Here is a 24786-nt window from a genome sequence, read left to right as displayed (position 1 = left end):
GCCAACCATTCCCTCCAGTCAACAAATCAACAAAAGTGAGAGAACATCCTGTCTGCTGTTAGAGTACATTTTTCACTGCAGAAAATGAAAAAAAATAAATAAATAATTAAGATGCCTCTAATTATTTTTTCCAAAAATATTAGCAATATTTTTTATCGGAGAGGATAAATGTCATAATTTTAACACTTAATATTTCATTTAAAAAGATCAGCCCCATAAGGACTTTTCTTAACAGAAAAAGGCTTAAATGCTATTTTGAAATACAATTTACAGATAGGTTCATAGTTAGGTACTAGGCTATCGGACCAAGGGCCCTATGTAAGCCTAGCCAGCAAGGTTCCATGGCTTACACCACTCAAAGTTATTTTCCTATGCCACTGTCGAGCAGAGACACAGAAGTGATCCCCGGGGTGTATTTCCTATTTCCTATCCACTCATCAAGATTTTTCTTGAAGCGTGCTAATGAAGAACTTTGCTTGACGTAGATGGGTAGCTTGTTCCAGAGTATAGGAAGTCTCTGGGACAGGAATCTATCCCTCCAGCGTGTCCTGTTTATTGTGGTGACAAGGTTTAGGTCCCTAGAGCATGTAGCTCGGAGGGATTGGGATTTCTTTAGGTGTAGCATGTCCAACAGCTCTGGGTTTGACATGGCTTTATATGTTAGGCAGAGATCACCTTGGAGTAGGCGATATGCTACGGAGTAAAGCTGGAGTTTTTTGAGGCAGTCAGTGTAGGGCATGTGTTTGAGGCCAGTAATCCTCTTTGTGAGATACTTCAGTGGCCTTTCCAGCTGCTGCAGCTGTCTTGTGAGGTACATTCCAAAAGGGGCGTTGTACTCTATAATGGGTCTAATGAGTGACGAGTAGAGGGTAGCAGTGATCTCTTTTTTTTTTTTCCCCCTGGATGAGAACTTTTTTATGATGAGGTGTGCCACGTAGAAGGACTTCTTGACTACTGTGGCAATGTGACTATCAAAGGAGGGACTACTGTCCACCTGGGTCCCAAGGTCTCTTATCACGCATTCGGTGTTAAGTAGATTGCTGCCTATGTTGTAGTTCATGGGTACAGAGTTTTTACCAAAGGGGATAACACTGCACTTTTTGACATTGAACTTGAGGCTATGGCTCAGGCATCTGTCTCATTGAGGCCCTTCTGTAGGATGTCCACATAATTTGGGGACTTGACTATGGCTCCTAGTTTGCAGTCATCTGCGAACGTCATTAGCCAGAGGCCTTCTGTGTTGGTCTGTACTTCAGAGAAGTAGATAGCAAACAGGAGAAGTCCCAGGACGGAACCTTATGGTACTCCACTTGTCACTGCTTTGAGGTCAGATTTGGAGTCTGCAACTTTTACAGTGTGGGTTCTGTCAGTGAGCCATTTGGCAACCCATCTTATGATGTAGGGATTTATACCTAGTTTTGTAAGTTTAGCTATAATTCCAGAATGGGGGATGGTGTCGAAAGCTTTGGCGAGGTCAAGATAGGCTGTGTGAACCACCTTACCCTTATCCACGGCTTTGGTGACTGCCTCAAAGAAGTCGATCAGGTTCAGGAGGCATGATCTGCCTTTCACAAACCCAAACTGGGTGGGATCCAGAGTTTGGAGGTTACCAATGTCTTTGTTTATGAGTTCCATGATGATAGTAGCCTACAGCTGAACTTGTAGGTAATCACAGATTCTATAAAGAGATTTTATGATGCAAAGACTAAAGCCCCTGAAACAATAAAAATATGTTGAACTAGTATGAGTACTGCTAACTATAAAACTTTTCTTATACATATCTAGTGTCAAAAGTCAAAAATGTTCATTGGATATTAAAAGTTTTTACCTGTTTGAAATAACACCTAGAAATGACAGTCCAAGTCATTAGTCTGTTGAATTCTTAAACGCTTATTTGCCACTGCAGTAAAAGATTTAAATATAAATGTTCTAGTAAAATAATAAAAGCAAAAATTTATCCAATTAAAAGGGCAGCAGCAGCTGTACAAACACATGTTCTGAAGTGAAAACAGTACAAATAAGTATTCCATTCTTGCTGTACTATAGAAACCAAATAATGAAATGAAGTAACATAAAAAAGAGAAACTATCATTTATACAGATTGTGAAGCTTCTGCTTCAGTTTACTTAAAAGTTCAGTTGTAGTTATGTGGATGTATGTTATTGATTCACTATTGAAAACTATGCAAATAATAACTCCTGTGCTGCTTTGCATAGAAAATACCTGCCCCATTCACTTGACTGATAGCCAGAAGCAGCTAACATCACCAGCACGCAAAACTGAAAACTGAATACATCACACGGACTTGGCAGGACGATTAAAATAAGCAAAAGCAAAGGATGAAATGATAGCTTGCAGCCAACTCCAGTCTGAAAATCAAAAGCAAAAAGACACTGGATCTCACCACTCATCCGTTGGCTCAAACAAAATCAAGCCTGTGTCCATCAACACACCCCCATTTTCTTTACAACCCAAAGTCTAGAAATGGAAATGCCTTGCGTCAATGACACTACAAAACCATTCACACACCACAATCCACCGAGTTCAAAGCCAAGCCAATGGTCAAAACATTAAAGAGAACTCTGCGATTTAAAACAAAACTTTCTCTGGATGACGAGTTTCATACCAGACCTCACCATACAAATTAAAAACATAAAGCACATAATTGAGGGCAAGCAAATGCAAATCACTGCACAGCCAGTCATGACATTAACAGCTTAAACACACCTGTTTACCACCAAGAATCACATTTAGCCACAGATACAGGGACCTTTGTAATAGAAGTAAAACGGAGAAAATAAGCAAGTTAATGATGACAAGTGAGCTCAACAGTAATGACACCAAGGAATATAACAGAGAAAATACAAAATGCGTTAATATTAAAGTTAAATTAACACTTTATAAGTGACCAAATAACAGAATAGCTATTAATTATTCAAAAGAAAGGGAGACCCAGAGTGTAAGCAAATAACTGGGAAAACATTAGTAGAAGTAACATTAGCATTAGCTTTATCATTATATTTATTCTAACTAATCAAATATAAACTATTTTATGACTATTAATGCATAATATAATATCTAAGAAAGTATAAGCAAGAGAGTTTTCTCAAGGATGTAAATGTAAAGAATTAAAATGAGTTAATTTATCTTGGTGTAAAGACATCCGAGTCTCCCTTTGTACTCGTCAGGATGTTAAATGAGGCAGGTTAATTTCTGAAAAGGACTTAACATATGGGGAAGAGGAAGAAAAAACAGAATTAAGTATATTTTAATATATTGACATTAAATACTGGTAGTCATTCATCTTTTAATTTCTTCTATTTTCACTTGTCTGCCACCCAGATCTTTCTACCCAAGGAGATGCTATTCCTCTATTTGTTCAAAGATGTTATTTATTTTCAAACAGGATACACCTGCATTCAATTACTAGAAGATTTTAGTTTCATCAAGAAGAAAGATTTTTAGTCTGGCCGGAAGTAATAACTGAACTTTAAAGTGTTTTTCTTCAGTTCTGTTATTAAAAGAAAAAAAAATATTTTAGAAATTACTGCGGTGGAGTAGTCATTGTTAAAACGGATTGTCTTGTCTATTTTAAGGGGAAACTTTGACCAAGCATTTTTGAGAATGAACTCTTTCCCTCACAGGGCAAAGAGTTCAATCTTACAATTGTAGACCACAAAGAAGTTTTATTCCTTGAGCAAGATGTTGTAACCAGAGACCTGTGTGCTCTCTTGATGACATTGCTTCAGGTAAATCTAGCACCTTGGGAAGTCAGGATGTCAAGAAAATTTGCCATACTGTGTCCTTCCATTTTTTTTTCAGGTAGACCAAAGAAATATTGTTTCTATGAGACCTATTCTCAAGGTCATCAGTTGTATGCAGAAGAATGGTTTTGTTTCAATAGAAACTCAATATTATGTTCATCTTCATTTAGCCTTCCTTCAGTGTCATTTAGAGTCCTCGATGCCAGAAATATGGGCTTTTTCTTAATGTTTCATGGATTTGGTCCGTTTGTTTAGAGCATTTTTCTTTAAAATGATCAAGTTTTGTATCCATTTTTCCATTTTTAAAGATCGTTCCTGAATATTTGTGAGAACAAATTAAAGCTCTTTTTTGACGAAAGAATCCTGAAAGCTGTTTTTTAGATGACTTACACCTTCACATACATTTGGAAATATTTCCAAATAAATATTTGACAGGAAAATCTCAAAATATCAAAACTATTTCTTGAGATTATCTTAAATAGGGCTTTAATGTATATATATCTTCTGTAAAGCTGATAAGATTGTTTAAAATTAGTATTTCCTGTTAGAAATAGATAAAATAGCGGAGCAGGAGAAATTTGTTGTCATCTTGTCAGCATCCCTTCCATGCCCAAGAAAAACATATTTTCATTCACATATGCTGTGAACATTGCAAACTAGATTTTTATTCCAGGACCAGAGTCGCTGCAGGTATTTTAGGACATGCTGGATCCCCTACCCAAGGGTTGAGATTAATATGTGTACTGGTTTAATATTCCACTAGTCTGTGATTATTCATACAGCAGCAGTGGTCCTTATGTTGTAGTTCTTCACACAATAGCAAAGATCACAGATGTATATATTTTCTCCGTTCAACTCTGCCAGTACCTTGAATGGCTGGGTTTAGATGCTTCCTGTCTCTGTCTTCCCTTATTTCTTTCTAGCCAACCTTCATAGTTTGGGTAGAAAAGCATTTTTTCTTACAGATCTGTCCTGGAATTACCTTAGAGGCCTAGAATTTCAGGCGCACTTGTTGGTATCTGCTTTTACCTCTCTCTTTGTCATTCTTCTTCTTACAAAAGATAACAGAAGTAAAGATGCTGATTCCATTTTCCTGAAGTGCATTCTGCTTATAGGAGAACGCCACCCAAATGTACTGTTCAAAAAGTGATTTTCCTTCCCTGTAATCCATTTATGTCTGAATTTGTTTCTGTTTCTTTCTTTCTTTCCTACATTTGTCTTTATCTATTACATAATGAAGCCTTCTAGGAGTAGCGAAGTAATTGGGTTAGGTCACTTTTTCCAGTTACACAGCCGTTAAAAAAACAGTGGATCTTAAACACTGGGATTTAAATGTGCCTCATCAGTTACAGATTACCAGCATCATGCCTTGGATAAATGGTGTAGCCTGGAGTCAGAACAAAAATAAAGCTTTTGTCATACTTTTCTTATTTTCTATCAGTATTTATTTTTGAATTTCTTTTACACTGTGTTTTCTGTAAAAGTGCATGTTTCCTCTGGTGTTTTTTTGCAGTATTTTTGCATTTTATACAGTTTTGTTGAGACTAGTATGAGTTGAAGACAGAAGATTAACAAAGACTCTAATGCTAGCTACATTATTGGTGTATCCATCTTCATTAAGGATAAGTACACCTCGAGACCGGTCAAACAATATGACTCTCTTGAACTACTCCATATCCAATTAACTATAGGCAAAGCCCGCTAACGCATCATAGCTAGCCCACCCTGAAACAGGGAAAGCATACCGCATACCTGGACTTAGTGGAGTCACTTGACATACAGCCAGACACCTTACTCTTGGATGACTTTAATTATCCTACCATCGACTGAGAAACGTACACGACCACAAACATGCTGGCTCAGAGGTTCTTGAACTTTGTCACTGCAGATGCTGTGAAACAGCTGGTCAGCACACCCACAAGAGGCTCAAGTGTCCTTGACGTCGTATTCACTAACATGGGAGAACATTGTATCCCCCCTTGTGTGATGTCCTCGCTGGTAAGTTCGGGCCATAAATCACTCATTCGATGTACTTAAGACCAGATACCCCATCAAGCTCAAAAATGCTTAAGATTTTTTCTAAGACTAATTACCTCCTACTAAGTGATGGTATAATAAGTTTCAAATCCCCTCCAATGCAGATAACATGGACTCCTATGCAGAGGGTACACCAGTGCCCTCTATAAGCACTAAAGCAGTTGTATACAATTGGCTGTACCTGACCTGATTAAAACCAGGTCTTTTTGAAAAAAAAAAAACAAGCCACCCTGGTTGGACCCCCAGGTGTAAACAGGCTGTACAACAGGAGAAAGAAACTAATGCCCAAGAAAAAAGGGGGAACTGGCTCAGCAGAAGAAGAAATCCCTCCCTGGCTTAAACAAATTACAGACCTTGTCAAGTCCTCCAACGCTAATTATGAAGCAAAAACAGACCTTGTCAAGTCCTCCAAAGCTAATTATGAAGCAAAAACAACCTCCCTAGCTATGAATACTCACAAGGCATTATTTAACTACGTCTGTAATGTAAAAAGGAATACCCAGCTATGCAATGAACTGGTTGTGGATGGCACCATCCGTACTCAACCTGAGGTAATAACCAACCTGCTAGCTGACAAATTTGGAGAAAACTTCACCCCCCCATCCCCTCCACTCGTCCCCCAAAGTATATCTGTCACCATTCCTCAGCCTGTTATTTCAAGAGAGCAAGTCATCTCAGCACTGTCTAAGGCCAAAAACATGGCATCACTAGGACCAGATAACATCCCAGGTTGCTTTATAAACAACTTAAAAACATAACCTAGCAGACTCACTTGGAACCCTGTTTAACCACAGCCTAAGAACTGGGTGTGTTCTGGCAGAATGGAGGACACCAACAGTAATCGTTCTTCACAAAGGGGCACCATAAAGTGACCTTGGGAATTATAGGCCCATAAGCTTGACTAGCCTCATCTGCAAGGACATGGAAAGAACCATTATGGACCTTATTAACAAGGACATAGGTGATCTCCAAACTATGGACCCAACCCAGTTTGGATTTCTTAAAGGTAGAGCATGCTTGTTAAACATGGCTGACTTGTTCGAGGAAGTCATCAAGGTCCTCGACAGGGAAAAAAACAGTGTATACCATCTGTCTTGACGTAGCCAAGGCATTTAACACAATCCTCCATTTGGGTATTATAGAAAACTCTCCCAGTTGGGAATTAACCCCTACATTACCAGATGGGTAGCCACCTGACTCACTGACAAAACACACAGTCAAAGTGGGTGACCTCATCTGTAGCAAAAGACCAGTCACCACTGGCATATCACAGGATTCTGTGTTGGGCTCCTTACTGTTCAGAATTTTTCTTTGAAGTCTAGGCAAACTTGGACAGCCTGTGGCTGACCAAGTTTGCTTACTGTTGCAAATTGAGAGCAATCATTGAGTCCCCTGGTGATATTAATGTACTGCAGACAAGGTTAATACAGACAAATTATTGGTGCCAAAGCCACAGATTAAAGTTAAATACAAAAAAAAAAGGATTATTATTCCCTTTGCGAAAGCTTACATTCTTGCTCTAAGATGCCAACTCTAAGATTACCATACCTTAGAGAAAAAGGAATATTCCAAGAAAGATCAATCTCAGACTTGATATGCAAGTCCATGTTTTCTTTCATTCAGTCTCTCTGTTTGACTTGACTTTACGAGTCTCAAAATATCCGTTACCAGCCATATGCAAACATCTACTGCTATGGTGAGTTGCTGACATGAGTCTTTTTTCCAGTGTAGCATGGGAGCATTGACTAGCTTGATGCATGTGATAAACAGTCAAACTTTATCCCGAAGACCTCTCTTGAGTGGTACAAGGGGTCCAATTGTCCAATTGTGCTGCCTGACTCTGTCATGACCTCTTTGGCAGAAGCACCAAGTAGTATTGGAAATCGTATAAGCTGTCATGTTGTAGAAATTGTATGTAATGTAGCAGAGATTAACAGATATAACCAAAGTCACATCTTGCTGTCTTAAATGGAACTTCTGTATCTGATGAATTTCCAGGAGGACCTGGCAGTGTTGTCAGTTTCCTTTTCAAGGGACTTCTGCTGTTTAGTCTGGAACCAGTGGATAAAGTTGGTGATCTATGAGAGACTGGGCAGAATCATTTTTGTGCACGTGCTCTTTTTACCCTTCTTAACAATGTTGCATTAATTTGAGTGTCCAGAACATCCCTTTCTTGCGGGTTCCATAGATTGACTTCATTAGAACATCGTTATAGTATTCGTTGGCTCTGGGGCTTCCCTGAGTGTCCCATTCATCTGACCTGTCTTCAAGGGCTTCTCTACCTTCCCTCTATGTTGTATGTACTTGTCTCTAGGTATTTAAGAGTATGCTGATGTAAGAGTTACGTACAAATGCACCATGTTCAGAACATTGTTGCCATAGTTTATGCATGCAGACGCCTCCTTTTCTAGCATCATGATTAGCACCTTCATATTCATTCAGAACAGCTTTGGAGCTTTAGCAAATAAGTATTTTGTTGGGCAGTTTTCTCAATTTTGCATTTTTGGTGGTTTTGTTGCTCATGTCTGTTAAGAAAAAGGGCAACTATGATTGTGGAAGGCAGATACCCTGCAGAGACTGCACATTTACTGCTTTGTAGCTGAACACGACATCCAGATTTGCAACATCTACAAAGGCTTTGTGCCGGAGGTCATCCCTAGCAGTCTGCATAGATTGGGTCTTTACCTTGAAAAGAAGCTTTTTAAAGCATTGTCATATTCTGCCATGTAGTTGGGGATCCCTTCTTCCTCCTCTGACTCTGTAGCTAAGAAAAAGAACCAAGGTTAAGTCTCACAAAGAAAGGGAAGATGCAGATTTTAATGTCTTTTCCACATGGTCTGCCAGAAACATGTTTTTACAGTGAGAGACATTCACAGTCCCTGGAGTGGCCATTTGCTTAAGTTCCCCTTGGTCCTGTAATGTTCCCTTTTTTTGGAGGCCATTAGGTGGAGGGCCAGAGCACACTGCACACAAGGCCTTCCCTGCCACATGACCTAAGGCTGTTGGGGAAGAGCCATGTATTATCGTCATTATTACTACTGAGGGAGAGGTGCATGAGAAAGTAGAGGGCATCAGCATGGAGGTGTGGCACCTTTTCCCTTCTTTTTGGGTGTCCTCTTAAAGAAATCTCAGAAATCCAAGAATATTGTATTTGCTTGCTGCCAAACATCCAGAAGGGAAGCAAACAGGACGAATGGTTCATCGTGGTCCAAGGCCTACTTAAGGCCTTGCAGGCCCGGCAGCACCCCCTCCCACATCCCATGTGAAAAGTGAAAGGGACTGTTCCTCAGGTAAGGAAGAGGAGTCAGAGGATGCTGATTAGGAAGAACTAGATTTTTTCTCCCAAGTGTCTTCTATTGGTTTTAAACTCCTTTTCTTCAAATTCTCCCTCTGAAGAAATTGCTTTTGGAGAGAGACCATCCAGAGCAAGGCATGTTTTTTTTTTTTTTCTTTATAAATGGGAGGCTAGAGAAGCTTCAGATACTAAGAAAAGAGAGTATGAATTGCTTCACATAGAAGTCCATAAACCTGTGCTCATTCTCCCAGTACTGGGTGACCTAAAGGTTGCCTTTACAGCTGCCTGGTAAGACTCCTGATTCTCAACAACCTGTAACCAATAAATATATTTTATAAGAGTGTAGGACGGTCACAAATATCTGTGGGTAAATTAAAAAAAACTATTTTTTTTTTTTTATTTTGACCTCCAACTACCTTCCCAGTGGCAAGGATAGTGGAGTTCTGGGCCCATTTTCAGACTTGTATAGTAAAGTTCTTGCTGCTTCCCCTTGACCACATGGATCCGAAAGTGGGAGACGTGTCCAGTATTGACTTTGAGTCCAAATTCTTGGAGCATTGCCAAATTACCAGTCAGGTAAACAAACACTCTCTTAAATGCAGTTACGCTTCTGTTGCTGCAGCTTCCAGGCCTGCTGCCACCAGATCTGTAATCATAAGATCTGCCTGGTTAAAGCTGAATCCTTTACCTGAGTATGTGAAATCCCAGTTGAACAATGCCTTTACCTGAGGATGTCAAAGCCCAGTTAATCAATGTCCCTCTGGCAAGAATTTATTTGGGGGTGCATACTGCTGAACTGTTTAAAAATGGGCAACAGGGATAAACTTGGGTAGAGATTAAACCAGATTTTTCTTTGTCGCCAGTTTCCAGTTATGAGAGAGAATACCTCACCTGGCCTTTTTTTTTCTTTAGGAAATTGAATAAACTAAAGTAACGAAAAGATAAGGGACAGTTCAAGAAAAGGTGTTAAAGGGAAAGCCCTGGAGGATCCCATTGGGGGGGGGGGGGTCCTCCAGTAAGACAAACCAGTTTTGATTCTCTGGCTTCTCCCTCCAGAAGTCTCCCTATAGCTAGTGCCCAGATGGGCTGTTCCACAGATGGACTTTTTTGCTTTGAGAGAAAACAAACAGATGCGATTGTTTTACTACAGGATCCCATGCAGCGAAGCCTGTGTGACAGATCATAACATGGGTAGGATGCTTTCTACATGCCTTTCTCCTTGATTTCCAGGGTCATTCAGAAGGAGAGGAAAGAAGAAGAAAAAAGAAAAAAAAACTAACATAGCTGTTCCTCTTAGACACTTGTGGCTAAGACCGCATTGATTTTCCTTGCTAATGAAGATGGCAGAAGGATGCCCCCCCAGATACTCCCAGACATGGTAGATGCAGGACAAGGTGTTTCTGGTCTCCGTCTTGAGGCTAAAAGTTTGGAGGTCATGTTTTTTCCCCTTCTGGAAGCAGCACACTGAACACTTTCTCAAAATTTTTATGGAATCTAAAAAAACAGCCATGAGATGGTCCTTTGTCTCCAAGTGAAGTTTCTTCTGGTGCCAGATGAAAGGACAGGATCTCGGGAGAGGCCCTGATTCTGCAATACTCAAGTGACTTGTTTAAGGCTTAACTGGCTTGCACCTGCATTAAGGTGCACTTTTCGGATAGCTCTGTCCGTCTGACTGGGATTCCCCTTTATCTAATCTGTCCCAAGATTAACAATTTCTCAAGTGGATTCTGCACATTCTGCTACCAAGAAAAAGAATGACATCCCCTTGAGACCTGAAGTTTGTATTGCAAAAGCTCATCCAGGCTCCTTTTGAGACTGCAGCTAACACGCCTTTGAAATTGCTTTCCTAGAAAACTGCACTTCTAGTAGCCATAACTTCAGGTAGGAGACTGTTGGATGCAAGCTTTAATCTGCACTCCTTCCTTTCTGGTTTTATTTATTGACAGGTTAAGCCTTAAAACTACCCTCTCTTTTATGTCAAAAGTAGTTTGAGTCGAGCTTAAACCAGGTCATGCAGCTACCAGTCTTTATAATTTTCAATCTACAGAATGGTCTACACTCTTTTTATTTATTTATTTATTTATTTATTTTTTTAATATATATATATATATATACATAAAAAGCTCATATTTTACCTTGGTGGGACTAAAGACTTCTGGAAAGTCCAGCAGTTGTTGGTCTCCTTTGCTGATCATTGGAAAAGGCAGCCATTGACAGAACTGACCATGTTTAGATAGCTCTGCCATTTATTCATTTTGGCTGTCATACCAAGAGCCACAGTCTGTCTGGTCCATTAAAGCTTAATCTATGTGGGCAGTAACCACCACAGTGGCTGTTATATACCAGGAGTGGATACCAGATCTGTCCTAGAGGCAGCCACCTGGTCCGCAATCCACAGCTTCACCAAACGCTACCAATTGTACACCTTGTCCAGGGCTTGAACAAGGTTTGCCAAGGCTGTCCTTCAGGGCATTTTTTGCAGTGCTAAGCAGCCTCCTGCCACTACCCAATCTGTGTAACCTTTGGGACTGCAAAGGTAATCTAATGAAAAACGTAGTAAGATTGTGCAAGTAACTTGCCATAATAAAAGGCATTAGACAAGATTACTGTTCCAGCATCTGTTCCCATCCACCATTCCCACAAGGGACTCCTCTTCTGTCCTGTACGGCTGGGGTGTGGTCCTTTCGTTTCACCTTCTGCTTATCCCCTCTCCTTCTCCCACCCCTGTTTGGACTGAACCTTTTTAGGGTCATAGAACAAAGTTTGACCCCCTTCCATGTGCTCATTACTTAGGCTCTGTCAGGTTGTCTTTTCACCTTTTCCTAGGAGTGTTTGACATAAGACTGACTTCATACAAAGAGATGCCTGTGTTTAGGTGCAAGAAAGTTCTGAAGATGGCTCCGACAGATATACCTCTTATACCAGCACATGCACCTAATGTTGGACAGGCACACACAGAGTGAAAGAATCTGAGCTCTTGAAGATGGTCCAGACAGACAGGACAGCTAATGGAGACGCCCCAGAAGTAATGAGCACAACAGTGATCTATTTTAACATCTACCGTTATGGTACATTACTTACGCAGTTGTATTTTTTATTTTATTTTTTTTTAGGTGGTAGTAGTATCATTGAATCAGATAAGACGAGTCTTATCTTTGGAAACCTATGAGACTGATACTCTGACATTAGGGCTACTTATCAGAAGAAAACTTTCAGGATGCTAGGTACTCTCTTCCTTCCCATTATGCATAGGAAATCTCTCTCTCTAGTTCTTTGTGGTGTTTTGGAAGAAATAAGTGTAGTGTGGTGAATTTTGAAAATGCTTTCTGCAGTGCTTTTTCCTCTTTTTTTTCCTCTTACTGAAAGTTGTACGTTTTTGAAATTCTTTCATTTTTATGTGATAGTTCCTTTTTTATTTTTTTTCCCTGTGTGATTGGACATCATCCCTTCCCTCCAGTATTAATGAAGTGCGTTCCACTCTGGGTTATTTTATCCACAGGTAGAAATTGCTAATTATTTATACTGTCAGGGTGAGTGTCATTATGTTTTTCATTGTCATATTTGTCTTTGGTTCATTGATGTGATAAGGTAGAAAAGGCCTCAAGCCTTCTTAATATTCCAGGCTTTTTCTGCCCTTCATTCAGAGTGTCAGCATTGTCTGCCATCAGTTTCTGCTGCTGTCTTGCACTCCTTCCACTAATCAAAATTTTTTTAGGGGAAAAACGCGCACATATACATAACACACACACACACACACACACACACACACACACACACACACACACACACACACACACACACACACAACAGATGTATAATGCTGTAATAAACTGGATTCTTCTTCCTTTAATGTGACATCATAAACCACAGGCATTTTCTTTAGATTGCACTCTTCTCCTTTTACATTTTGATGAGCTTGTACCACATTAAAAATTAAAGACCCAGGTCAGGCATTTTGGTGACCTTTAAATAATGTAGTTCATGTCTGATCTGTTAGTCAGTCTAGGCATCCTCTGTCTTTTCAATACCTTTCATCCTAGCTATGAATTGAGAAGTTGGTCTGAAGAAGTTTGCTGACAGAGCAAACGAAAAGCGCTTAATCTTATTAAATCTTTTTGGCTTTTACTGGTCTGCATTGGTTTTGCTGCTACCCGACTTGTTTACTAGTTTAGTTTTGTGTTTATATATTTTTTTTTATGAATTGAGAAGTTAGCTGAGGCCGTTGCCTGCTTGGATGGCAGTTTTTATTTCCTTCTCAGTACCACCTATTCTTCACTAGTTACTCCAGTGCCAGTGGATCTATTGTGGGTGGAAGCACTGACTTCATATGCTCCAGGTCTTGTGTTGCAAAATACCCCCCCCCGGCATCTTTGGCTTTGTTCTTATTTTGTCTGAAGCTATACTTTGTAATGTTGGCCTTGCCTTTGGTGAGTTCTGTTCTTGTGTTTTTTTTTTTTTTCTCTTCTTGTCAGTAGCTTCTGCCTCTGACCCTCCATTGATGGGATGTACCGTCAGGGTAACCATCAGTGAGACTTTTGATACCTGTGTGCTCCATTTCTTTTCCAGTGTCAGTGGTTCCAGTGCCAGTTTTCTGATCATTGGTGCCTCCCAACTTCACGACTTGCTCCAGCACAACCAATACAGGAATCGCCTTCTTTCTCGTGAGAACAAGACTCATCAGGGTTCCATTTATGTTGTCTTCTCCCTCTTGATAAGTCCAGTGATTAACCTAGTTGCCCCAGAGCATGACCTTTCAGATTCTGTTTCCCATCCCGCTAAGATGATGGTAAATATTTTCTAGGCATCTTTTCAGATGAGACTGAGAATTCTATCTAAGGCTAAGCAGATGAGTCCAGTCGTGGATACTCCCATGGAGGACCTGGACAGTGAGAAGGAGATCAGTTTCCCCTTGCTTACCAGAGATAATCCTGTTTTTGAGTATACCGGATGATGCAGCAGAGGTAGCTGGCAATCTGACTGCATGTCATCCCTTCATTTGTAGACTATAACAGGCTTTGTTTACTTAATATTCTTAAGGATGCTATGGCAGTAGCATGGGAGAACCTTGATGAAGTGTCTACTGCACCAAAGATGATGGATAGGATTTCACACCCTCTAAGGGAGCCTTTATTTCAGGTAGCCACTTCAAACCAGGTATTACTGTTTGCAGCAGCCCTTTGATGGGCGTCCAGTGATCACAAGTTCACTCTTCCTCTGACGTGGAGTATGGGGTTGTGGGTAGGTTTAAGTTCATTTTCATGTCTGCCTTTACTACCTGACCCACATGTAGTTTCAGTGGAACATAGCTGATGAACTTACGGTGTATGGCTGAAGAATTGATAGTTGATTCACTGAAGGATAAGGTGTGGATCCAAACTACTGCTTTCTCCAGTTTGATTATTCCTAGTGTCCACATCCTTACAAGGTGATAGAAGCAGCAGCAGGGTGGAAGGATCTGACATTGTTCACTGGTGGCAGTCCTAGGTGAATGTGACTCTGTTCATTGAAGACACCAAGGTGACTTTCTTGAACACTCGCTTCAAAAATTCTCTCCACCTTATTTGGACTTTAAGTCTTGGTGAACTTGAAAAGCATGAAAGACGAGGGTCTTGTATTCATTGTTGTGTGTGTTCCACCCTCCACAGGCTGCCTTTCTAGGATTCAGAGAAAAAATAGCTAATTGTGGTTTTGGTATGGTCCACAAAAGCAACATCAGCACACAGAGTTAGGTTTCCAGCAAGGTTGTGAGCCCCCCCCCAACTGAGGATGAGTTGTCTACTAATTACCTGGAGGGCCTCTGTAAGCCATAATGTTGGTCCCAGCAATGAAACTCTTTGCCCAGTCCTTTCTACGCTAGGGGCAGTCAGGGTGTGGAGATGCATCTCCAAAGACAAATAGATGAAGTAGATTATATCCAGAGGATACACCATAGTTTTTCTTTCCACTCTGTGAATTGAGTCTGTGCACATACCGGACATCCTTCCCACTTTCGTATACCTGTGGCAAGGAAGGAGGTGTTAAAACTCACTAGAGAAGACGAAGGACCTCAGGTCTTTTGACTCCATGGGCCTAAATGAATTTGTCATCAAAGAAACATGTTGAATGTATATGGTCTAGTCCAGCCTTCCATATTTATCCAAAGGTGACTGGGATTGCTATCTCTGTGTAATGATGGTCAATGATTGAAGGTGAATTTTAGGCTTCTATGTCAGACCCAGTTGCTGTCAATTTAGGACAGTTTCATTTTGTTCTCCTCTTCAGTCAGGATGCTTAACAATCTGTAGTTGTTAATAGATTCATAGGTTTGTGGCTATCTGCCCTAGGGCCTATACAAGCCTAGCCTTAACAATTCTCTGGATATTTCTTCCCACAATATTTGCTTCTCTGGACCCCTGTCTAGCAGGGCGACTGACATGATCCCCGGGGTAAATTTCCTATCTCCCATCCAATCATCAAGGTTCCTTTTGAAGAGGGCCAATGAGGTGCTCTGCTTGACATGTATGGGCAGTCTATTCCAGAGTATGGGAAGTCTCTGGGTCAGGAACCTATCCCTCCAGCATGTTTTGTTCATTGTGATGACAAGGTTTAGATCCCTGGAGCATGTGGCTCTGAGGGATTGGGATTTCTTTATGTGGAGCATGTCCAACAGCTCAGGGTTTGACATGGCCTTGTATGTTAAGCAGAGATCGCCTCTGAGTAGACGATATGCCACAGAGTATAGCTGGAGTTTTTTTAGACGGTCAGCATATAGCATCTGCTTTAGGCCTGTGATTCTTTTAGTGAGGTATTTCTGTGGCCTTTCCAACTGTTGCAGATGTCTTGTGAGGTACATACCCAACGGGGCATTATACTCTATAATGGGTCTAATGAGGTAGGAGTACAGTGGGACAATGACCTCCTTTTTTTCTGGATGAAAAGCCCTTCGTGATGAGGTGTGCCACATAGAAGGATTTCCTGACTGTTGTGGCAATGTGGTTATCGAAAGTGAGATCACTGTCCACCTGTGTCCCCAAGTCTCTCATCACACTTTCGGTGTTTAGTGTCCTGCCACCTATGTGGTAATTCATGGGTACATGTTTTTTTTCCAAAGGGGATAGCTATACATTTCTTGGCATTAAGCTTGAGCCCATGGCTCTGGCACCAGGCATCTGTTTCTGTAAGGCCCTTTTGTAGAATATCCACATAATTTGCGGATTCAGTAATGTCTCCCAGTTTGCAGTTATCTGCGAACTTTGTTAGCCAGAGTTCCTTAGTGTTGGCCTGTACTTCAGAGAAGTAGATGCCAAACAAGAGTGGTCCCAGGACTGAACCCTGAGGTACTCCACTTGTCACTTGTCTGGAGTTGGATTTGGAGTTGTCTACTTTTACAGTCTGGGTTCTGTCAGTAAGCCAGTTGGCAACCCATCGAGTGACATAGGTATTTATGCCCAGTTTAGTAAGTTTATCTATGATTCTAGAGTTGGGGGATGGCGTCGAAGGCCATGGCGAGGTCCAGATAGGCTGTGTGGACCTCCTTATCCTCGTCCACAGCACTCAAGACTGATTTGAAGAAGCCAATCAGATTCAGGAGGCAAGATTGGCCCTTCACAAACCCAAGCTGGGTGAGGTCCAGTGTTTGAAGGTTGCCAATGTCTTTGTTTCTAAGTTCCATGATAATGCGTTCCATGCCCTTGCAGATCAGGCTTGTCAGACTGATGGGACGGTAGTTCCCGGGATCCAAGGCGGATCCCCCCTTGTGGAGTGGGATAACTGTAGCTGTGTGCCACTCAGTGGGCACGAAGCCTGAGGTGAGGCTATGATTAAACATGACACTTGGGTGCCAGTTCATTTTGTAGTTCATGTAGTACACATCTGGTCCCATGGATGCTGTATTCATAGCTTTGGAGAGTGCGGTTTCTACCTGTGTGGCTGTGATTACCGGAATTTGGTAATCTTTTGGTATTGAGATGGGCCCTTTAGGGGATGAGAAGGGGGTGAAGTTGGCACTAAATCAATCTGCCAGGATATTGGCAATATCCTTGGGATCAGTATATTTAATGCCATTCTGTTGTAGCTCAGAGCATATATGAGCATTGCCATTTAGATTCTTGACATAACTATAGAATGCCTTGTGGTTGTCTTTGGAGTATTTGGCAATTTTATTTTCGTAACTAGCTTTTGAGGATTTTATGAGGCATCTCAGCTTCTTACTGAGGCTGGTGAGGGAGTTTTTTTGCATCCTGGGATTTTCTTCTTTTCTGCAACAGTTTCTTCCTTCTGTTGTATAGTTTGTTTATAGCAGGGGACCACCAGATTGGCTTCCTTTTTTTGGGGAAGAGCATCTTGGTTCTATTTGGGATGGCACAATTCATGCACGAGTGGATGTGCTTGTACAGTGCCTTAGTGTTGGATTTTGCAGTCGAACTTTCAGATCCCGTCTGCATGGGTGTCGTGAAGCTTGTCGCTTCTGACTTCAGTAGCATGAAGTTGGCTTTGGAGAAGTTTTTTAAGGAGGTTTCCTTACTGGGGGGTGGGGATGGGATGTGGATGTCAAGGGTGATTTGCTTATGGTCAGACCTGACCAATGAGGGGGTGACCACTGCTGTGGAGCATCCATCTCCCATGTTGGTAATGACCAGGTCCAGGATATTGGAGCCCCTGGCGGGACAATGGATTAGTTGATCCAGGGCGTTGGAATTTATGAATTCCAAGAACCGTTGGGAAAAGGAGTTGGTACCAGAGTAGTTTTCCCAGTTAATGGCAAGGTAGTTGAAATCACCCAGTATTAGGGTGTTAGGTTGTATCTTAATATTTTCCAGTATGTTTAGAAAGGTGTAGTGAGACTCTTGAGGCATGTTGGGGGATCTGTAGCAAGCTAAAATTTGGATTGCAGTCTTAGCTAGTGTTAGTTGCACTTGGAGAATTTCAGATGCATTATTTTGGGCAACTAGCCCGGAGGTGTGAATATCCTTGGTGAATATGGACACTCCTCCACCTTTAGTGTTTCGGTCTTGGTTTTGTGGCCGAAAAGTGTGGTAAGAGTTGTAGCCTGGTATTACAGGGGTGCTCTCTGGAGCCTTGAACCAGGGCTCAGTTACTGCACAGATATCAATGTTCTCCATTTTTAGGATTGCCTTCAGATAATGCGTTTTGAGGTTTAGACTTCTAGCATTGAGTAGCATTACCTTCAGATTTTACATGCTTATATCTGTTACGGTGGTGGTTTTATCCTTTGAACCTTGCCTAAAAAAGGCACTGTAGGGGTGGCAAGAGCTTTAGCCAGTAACCTGAATCCCAGGGGTGACAGGTGCACACCATCTCTGGCAAAGCATCGTGGTTTGTCGATCATGTCTTCCCAGGCAGACAGATACTGGATCCCCTTTGAATGACACCAGAAGCTTAGCCAATTGTTGAAGTCAATCATTTTGTCCTTATACTGTGATATAATTCTGGGCGAAGACAGGATGCTACTCAGGGCTAGGGTCATACCTGCCTGGGCTACATGATCCAAGAGATCTTCCATGTCTCTCTTTATGTAGTCCAGGGAAGTACGTCTCAAGTCATTCACTCCAGCATGGACAATGACAGAGTAGTCGTATTTGTACTTGTGGATTGACTTGAGTGCATATGTTATGTGGCGGATCCTGGCACCTGAAAGGCAGCTGACTGTAATTTTCTCCTTGTTCAGCCTAGTGAGTGGGACATCAGTGTGCCTGACTATAGAGTCACCTATGACTAAAGTGTTGGGTACATTGTCTTGCCTTAGGAGTCGGTAACAGCCTGTGGCTCTGAGGTAGCGGGCGCCAGGGGCTGCGAAAGCGCCTCACTGAGAACCGGTGACTGGTCTAGTAGTGGCTTCCTCGTCAGTTTTGGACCTCTGGTGCCTATCCTTGTCCTTGTGTTTTTTGTAAACTCCGGTTGTCGGCTGTTCCGACGGCATTAGATAATTAAATCTTCGGCCAAAGTAATGAAATGCAAAATCGAACCGACACGTGATAATGCGTTGGTTAAATCTAGCACAAAACCGACAGCTAGCAACGTTGTGATCAGGGCTTAGGCAAGGAATACAGTAAGAGTGAAAATCCTTATGAGGTATTTGCTTCCCACAAGAAATACAGTTGTTAACTTTTTCTGACATCGGTCTGGATCAAGCATATTTACAAGAGTTCATTGAATATCTGAATGGAAACATATGGGGTATTGAGTTCACTGTTACTTCTAATCATGACACCATTGATTTTCTGGATGTCACAGTATAGCGAAACACGGATCATACCTCAAGTACTAAAACTTATCGTAAATACCCACAGTGTATAATACATTGCTTCATGCATCTAGCATGCATCCGAACCACACCATTCGGAATATACCGAAATCTCAATTTATGCGTATTAAACGCATTAGTTCATCCAAGGAAGATTTTGAACATGCCAGAAAAGATCTATAACATAGATTTAGGGATAGGGGATATAGAGATTTGGACATACATATAAAGCAAGTGAATGGTGTAACACTCTGGATAGGAACACTTTGTTACAATATAGAAAATCTACCAACAATCATAAGGATTCGACTCTTAGGTTTGTGACCACATATGGCAGGAACCACCACATGGTAAGAAACATATTAGATTCCCACTGGAATATACTCTTGGCAAATGAGGGATTAAGAACACTTTTGGGTCCTAGATGCCAAATCTCATTTAGACGAGGCAAAACTCTTGGACGTTTGTTCTCTCATTACAAACACAAAGAAAGTGGAGGTGCCATATATCAACAAACCACTATAACTGGAGATAAACTTCTTGGTACCTTCCCATGTGGTCATTGTAGCTCCTGCTCACAGGTTAGTAGATTTAAAGAATTCACAAGTGCAAACACTAACAGAGTGCATCAGTCTAGGGTGTTCGCCAATTGTAGTAGCACCTGGATCATTTATCTAGCAACTTGTCAATGTAAGGCATTTTATGTGGGCCAAACATCACGGTCACTTAGAATACGCATGACAGAACATAAGAGCGATATCAGGAATAAAAAAGAAACAAACGCTTTATATAGACATACCATCAAACATAGTAATGCTCATTTTATGTTTATGGTTATTGATAAAATCACGGGTGATAGAAGCCACCAACAGGGTTGGCATACTATTTTAAATCATAAAGAAAAATACTGGATTACTAACCTTGGAGGATTATTTCCGCCTGGTCTTAATGACCATTTATAAACACTTCTAACATGATGATCTTTTGTGTAGGACCTTTAGGCTGGTGACTATCAATTTACAGTAGTGACAATCTTATATGTATGATAACCAGTTTGTCGCTTGGCATTGATTGTGGGTTATATGTTAGTGCAGATTGTACAGGTTTACAAAGAACAACAGATTGATTTCATTATATTTTTATTGTCATGGGGGTATTTTGAATCTTGTAACTATCAATATATGTATATGTACATCATATCTGATATTTCTTTTTCCAACATTATGTATCTAATAAGTTACTGCTATTATATATAGGTAGAGATTCAATTTTGTCACAACTAGTTCACTAACAAATTGTTTTCAACATTATGGCGTAAATATTAATGTTGATATGTTATATATTATAATGTTCTAATCGAATATGTTACAAACATCAAGTGCATCTTATTATAGAACTTTATGTAGGATGAATAGTTTTTCTCTGTGGTATTTCTTGGATTTTTTACTTTATTATATGTATATAGTTTCAGGTATATACATTTATACAAATTATATTAGATGCACTTGTTAGGTTGACAGGATGAACTAGTTGGTATTACTAATTTGTTAGTTTATGTAAGTGCAATACACAGGTTGGAAAAATCGGGATATGTTAGTACTTTTTGCACCAAAACTATGGGTGATATCAGTAACTCTCTTTATTAGAAAATATTTGGAGATTTAATTATTTTGTAGGGCATCTCATTGTTATGGCTTCTACACTCCATTTTGAATTGTTCTAATTTTTCATGGTATTTTAATACTCCAACCACTAGGTTGGGCTACACCAATGTTTCCATTGGTCAGGGAATAATATAGATACTTGTGAGTATTCTATGTTTCAAAAAACTTTTTTTTCCATTGAAAAAGGCTGGATAGCCGAAACCAGTCTGGAAATATAAGAATATATAATAAAATCTTCATTTGGATTCTAATTGGTGTTGAGTATAGTATTTTGCTGGATAGCTCTGAACACAGAAAATAAAGTCCTGAGACAAGCAAAGCCTGGGATATGGACTGGCTAGGAAAGGTGGGAAACGAGCAAACAAGATAGTATTTTTTTGTTGCTGTTGAAACAGGCTAAACAATGCAATAATACAGTAAATAAACACAGAAAAGGCTAACACACTTGAGTGTGTAGTCCTAAACAGTAAATGCAATTAAAACTACAAAATTAGCAATTTAAAACTTTTTAAATGAAGCAAGGCAAGGCACAACTGAAAAACTATTTGAGGCAGTAATACAGCAGAATAAGTACCTAGTCTACATATACAGAGAAGTCTTTATATACAGAAAAGCAGCGAAAACACACAAACAATTCAGATGTAGCCGATTAAAGACTGCAGGAAGTGAAGGTCTTTCTTTGCCTTGATGACTGGCTTCTGGCCGCTTCATCGTAGGGAAATCTAATTTGCAGAAGGTAGTGTCTGCTCAAACTGTTCTTCTCTTTGGGAGTCACAGTCCTGTCACACAGTCTCTGTTCCACTCAGTTAAGTCACTCATGCTCATAGTCTGAATTTTGGATACTACTATTTGAGTATTCTTACCTCAAGACAGGGTTCTGTCAGTACAGAAATGGTGGAGTAGTGTAAACTGCTTTATCACTTCCAGCAGTGATCTGCATCAGGGCTCTGGGCCTCATTTTGGCTTCAGTTTTCATGATTCCTCATCCCAGATTCCACAGGAGTCCACCATTTGACCCACTGGATTAACTAGTCAAAACAGCATGACCTTTCTTTGTCCTCCATTTTAGGTATTGGAAACCTTTTGATCCCACGCATGGCCTGGTGACAAGATTTGGTAATCCTTCAGTGAGGGAATCCATTCCAGCTTCAGGCTGTTCAGGCTGCAGTTGTTATACTTTTGTCCTATGGTGAAGGAGGAGGCTTTTCAGTAGGCTGACCACTAAAGGACACTGGCTATCCTAGGAGTCATGTTTGTTTGTTGGTTTTCTGAAAGTGAAAGCAGATGTTCGTGTTTCACTGTTGCAGTCATTACTCTTGGGTTATCCTGCTGGCAGGCTACCCTCATTCGGCCAGAATTCCAAAGTCTAGGTCCGGTGTCGGTTGCTGTCGCCTCTTCCCTGACGTCAGTGCGCCAGGGGTATAAAAGATGCAGCCGACGCCATTTTCTTCAGTCTTTCTTGCCGCGTGGTGCCTGAAGCAAAAGCAGTTCGCAAGTGCCGGTCGGCCGACTCCTGAGATTTTCAAATTCGAATTTCAGAACAGAAGTCTTCATTAAAGCTAAGTACCCCGTTGGGGAAACTTTTTCTTGCTCCAGACCGATGTCAGAAAAAGTTAACAACTGTATTTCTTGTGGGAAGCAAATACCTCAAGGATTTTCACTCTTACTGTATTCCTTGCCTAGGCCCTGATCACAACGTTGCTAGCTGTCAGTTTTGTGCTAGATTTAACCAACGCACTATCAAGCGTTAGTTCAATTTTGCATTTCATTACTTTGGCCGAAGATTTAATTATCTAATGCCTTCGGAACAGCCGACAACCGGAGTTTACAAAAAACACAAGGACAAGGATAGGCATCCGAGGTCCAAAACTGACGAGGAAGCCTCTACTAGACCAGTCGCCGGTTCTCAGTGAGGCGCTTTCGCAGCCCCGGCGCCCGCTACCTCAGAGCCACAGGCTGTTACCGACTCCCACATGGAGCCGACTGGGCCTCTGGAAACTCAAGGTATTGGACACTCGGAAATCACTCCCTCAGATGGGTCCGGAGCCGCTGAGCAGGCATCTGCTTCTGAGGGTGTCTTCAGACCTACACAACTATATATTAAGCCATCTTCAGCTTCAAAGACTAAAGCGGCTCTAAAGACAAGGAAACAAGTACAGCATTCTCCTACTCAGACTTCCATGCCTAAAAAACAGATGCTCAAAATGGCCGAAGACCTAATTACTTTGATCAGGGGCTTCCATCCCCCCCCTGATAAGAGGCCTAGGCAAGAGACAGAGTATGATTCTTCTGATCAGGTCTCTATTTCCTCTGATTCCTCTTCTGAACAGGATTACTCCATGCTTCCCTATGAGGATTCTGATGCTGAAGAATCCATTCCTTCAGCCTCTCCTCCTGAGGACTATTATTTTAGGGGAAACACTGCATACTATGAGGGAGCATTTCCACTGGGAGAGCCAAGATTATTCTAAATCTAAGAAAAGGCTCAGAGACTTTCTGCTTCTTCCTCAGCACAGACCCCTTGCTATTCCACCTGTTCTAGACATTGTAGATGATGTATTTTCAGAGTCCGGTCTGTCCCCTGACTCTTTACCCCCTGCACCTGCTAAGCCAGACAGATACTACAGGGTCCTGGATTCCCATAAATTCCTATATAAAACCCCCCGCTGCTGACCCAGAAAATATATCTCAGGGTCCCAAGGGGGTTAAAGCTTCCACTGCAGAAAACCCTGTCCCCTCTGATAGGGATTCTAGGGCTCTAGACAGATGGGGGAAAAAAGTTTACACTTCTGCCACCCTGGCTGTGTAAGGGCTTTAAATTGTCAATTTCCTATGCTTAAATATCAGCAATATTTAATGTCACTATTTAAACAGAAAATGTTGACAAATACTGAATGTTCAGAGAACAAGGAATTGCAGGATTTATTGCATGCAACTGAACAAGTGGGAAAGCATACTTTGCAATGTGGTTATGATTCGCTGGGGGCCTCTTGCAGGGCTGCTGTTACAGGTTCTGTTATTAGAAGGCATGGTTGGTTAAAGGAACAGAATCTGCCTGGTCATGTTAAAGCAAAATTATTAGATGCACCATTACAGCATGATACTTTGTTTGGTACTAAAGCAGAAGAGGTGCTGAAAAAAATGGAGGATAAAACAAAATCCATGCAGACAGTCAAGGATTTCTTACAGGTACAGCCACCCAGGATTAGCAGGAACTGGCCTTCTAAAAATTGGTCCTTTCCAGTCTGACAGACCACAAAGAGGCAGATACAGGCGTCCCAGAGGCAGATCTCAGCCCCAAGGCTCATACAGGCCTAAACAATGGGGTGCTTCTACCTCCAAAAGCGGAGAAGACAAATCACAACCTTACAGGAAACAGTCCCAATGACTTTCCTCTACCAGTTCCAAGCAGTTTTCTTTTGACAGCCCCCTTAGGGGGAAAACTAGCACTTTTTTCATCAAATTGACAAATGGGTCCTGAACATAGTGTCCTAAGGCTACAGGTTCCATTTTCGCACTTTACCAAGGTCAAAGGGCATGCCAGACCTGCTGCACAACCAATGGGCAGAGGAACAAAAACAAATTACAGCCCTCATGGACATGAGGGCCATTCAGCAAGTTCCACAACAAGAGCAGGGGCAAGGATTTTACTCAAGACTTTTCCCTGTACCCAGGAAGGACAAAACCTGGAGATCAGTTCTGGACCCGTCTATACTAAATACGTTTCTGGAAGTTCCAAAATTCAAGATGTTGACTCTACAGCAACTACTGCCCATGATGAGC

General features: G+C 41.2%; 1 protein-coding gene across 1 annotated transcript in view; it reads left to right on the top strand.

The window, feature by feature from the left end:
- MCTS1 (MCTS1 re-initiation and release factor) overlaps positions 1–24786 on the top strand; it is a 403683-nt gene that overhangs the window by 121202 nt on the left and 257695 nt on the right. The window lies entirely within an intron of this gene.

The sequence above is a fragment of the Protopterus annectens genome, chromosome 15.part0, assembly GCF_019279795.1.
Source record: "Protopterus annectens isolate FY-2018-M chromosome 15.part0, PAN1.0, whole genome shotgun sequence".
Taxonomy (NCBI): domain Eukaryota; kingdom Metazoa; phylum Chordata; order Ceratodontiformes; family Protopteridae; genus Protopterus; species Protopterus annectens.
This window is presented reverse-complemented; position numbering and strand designations above follow the sequence as displayed.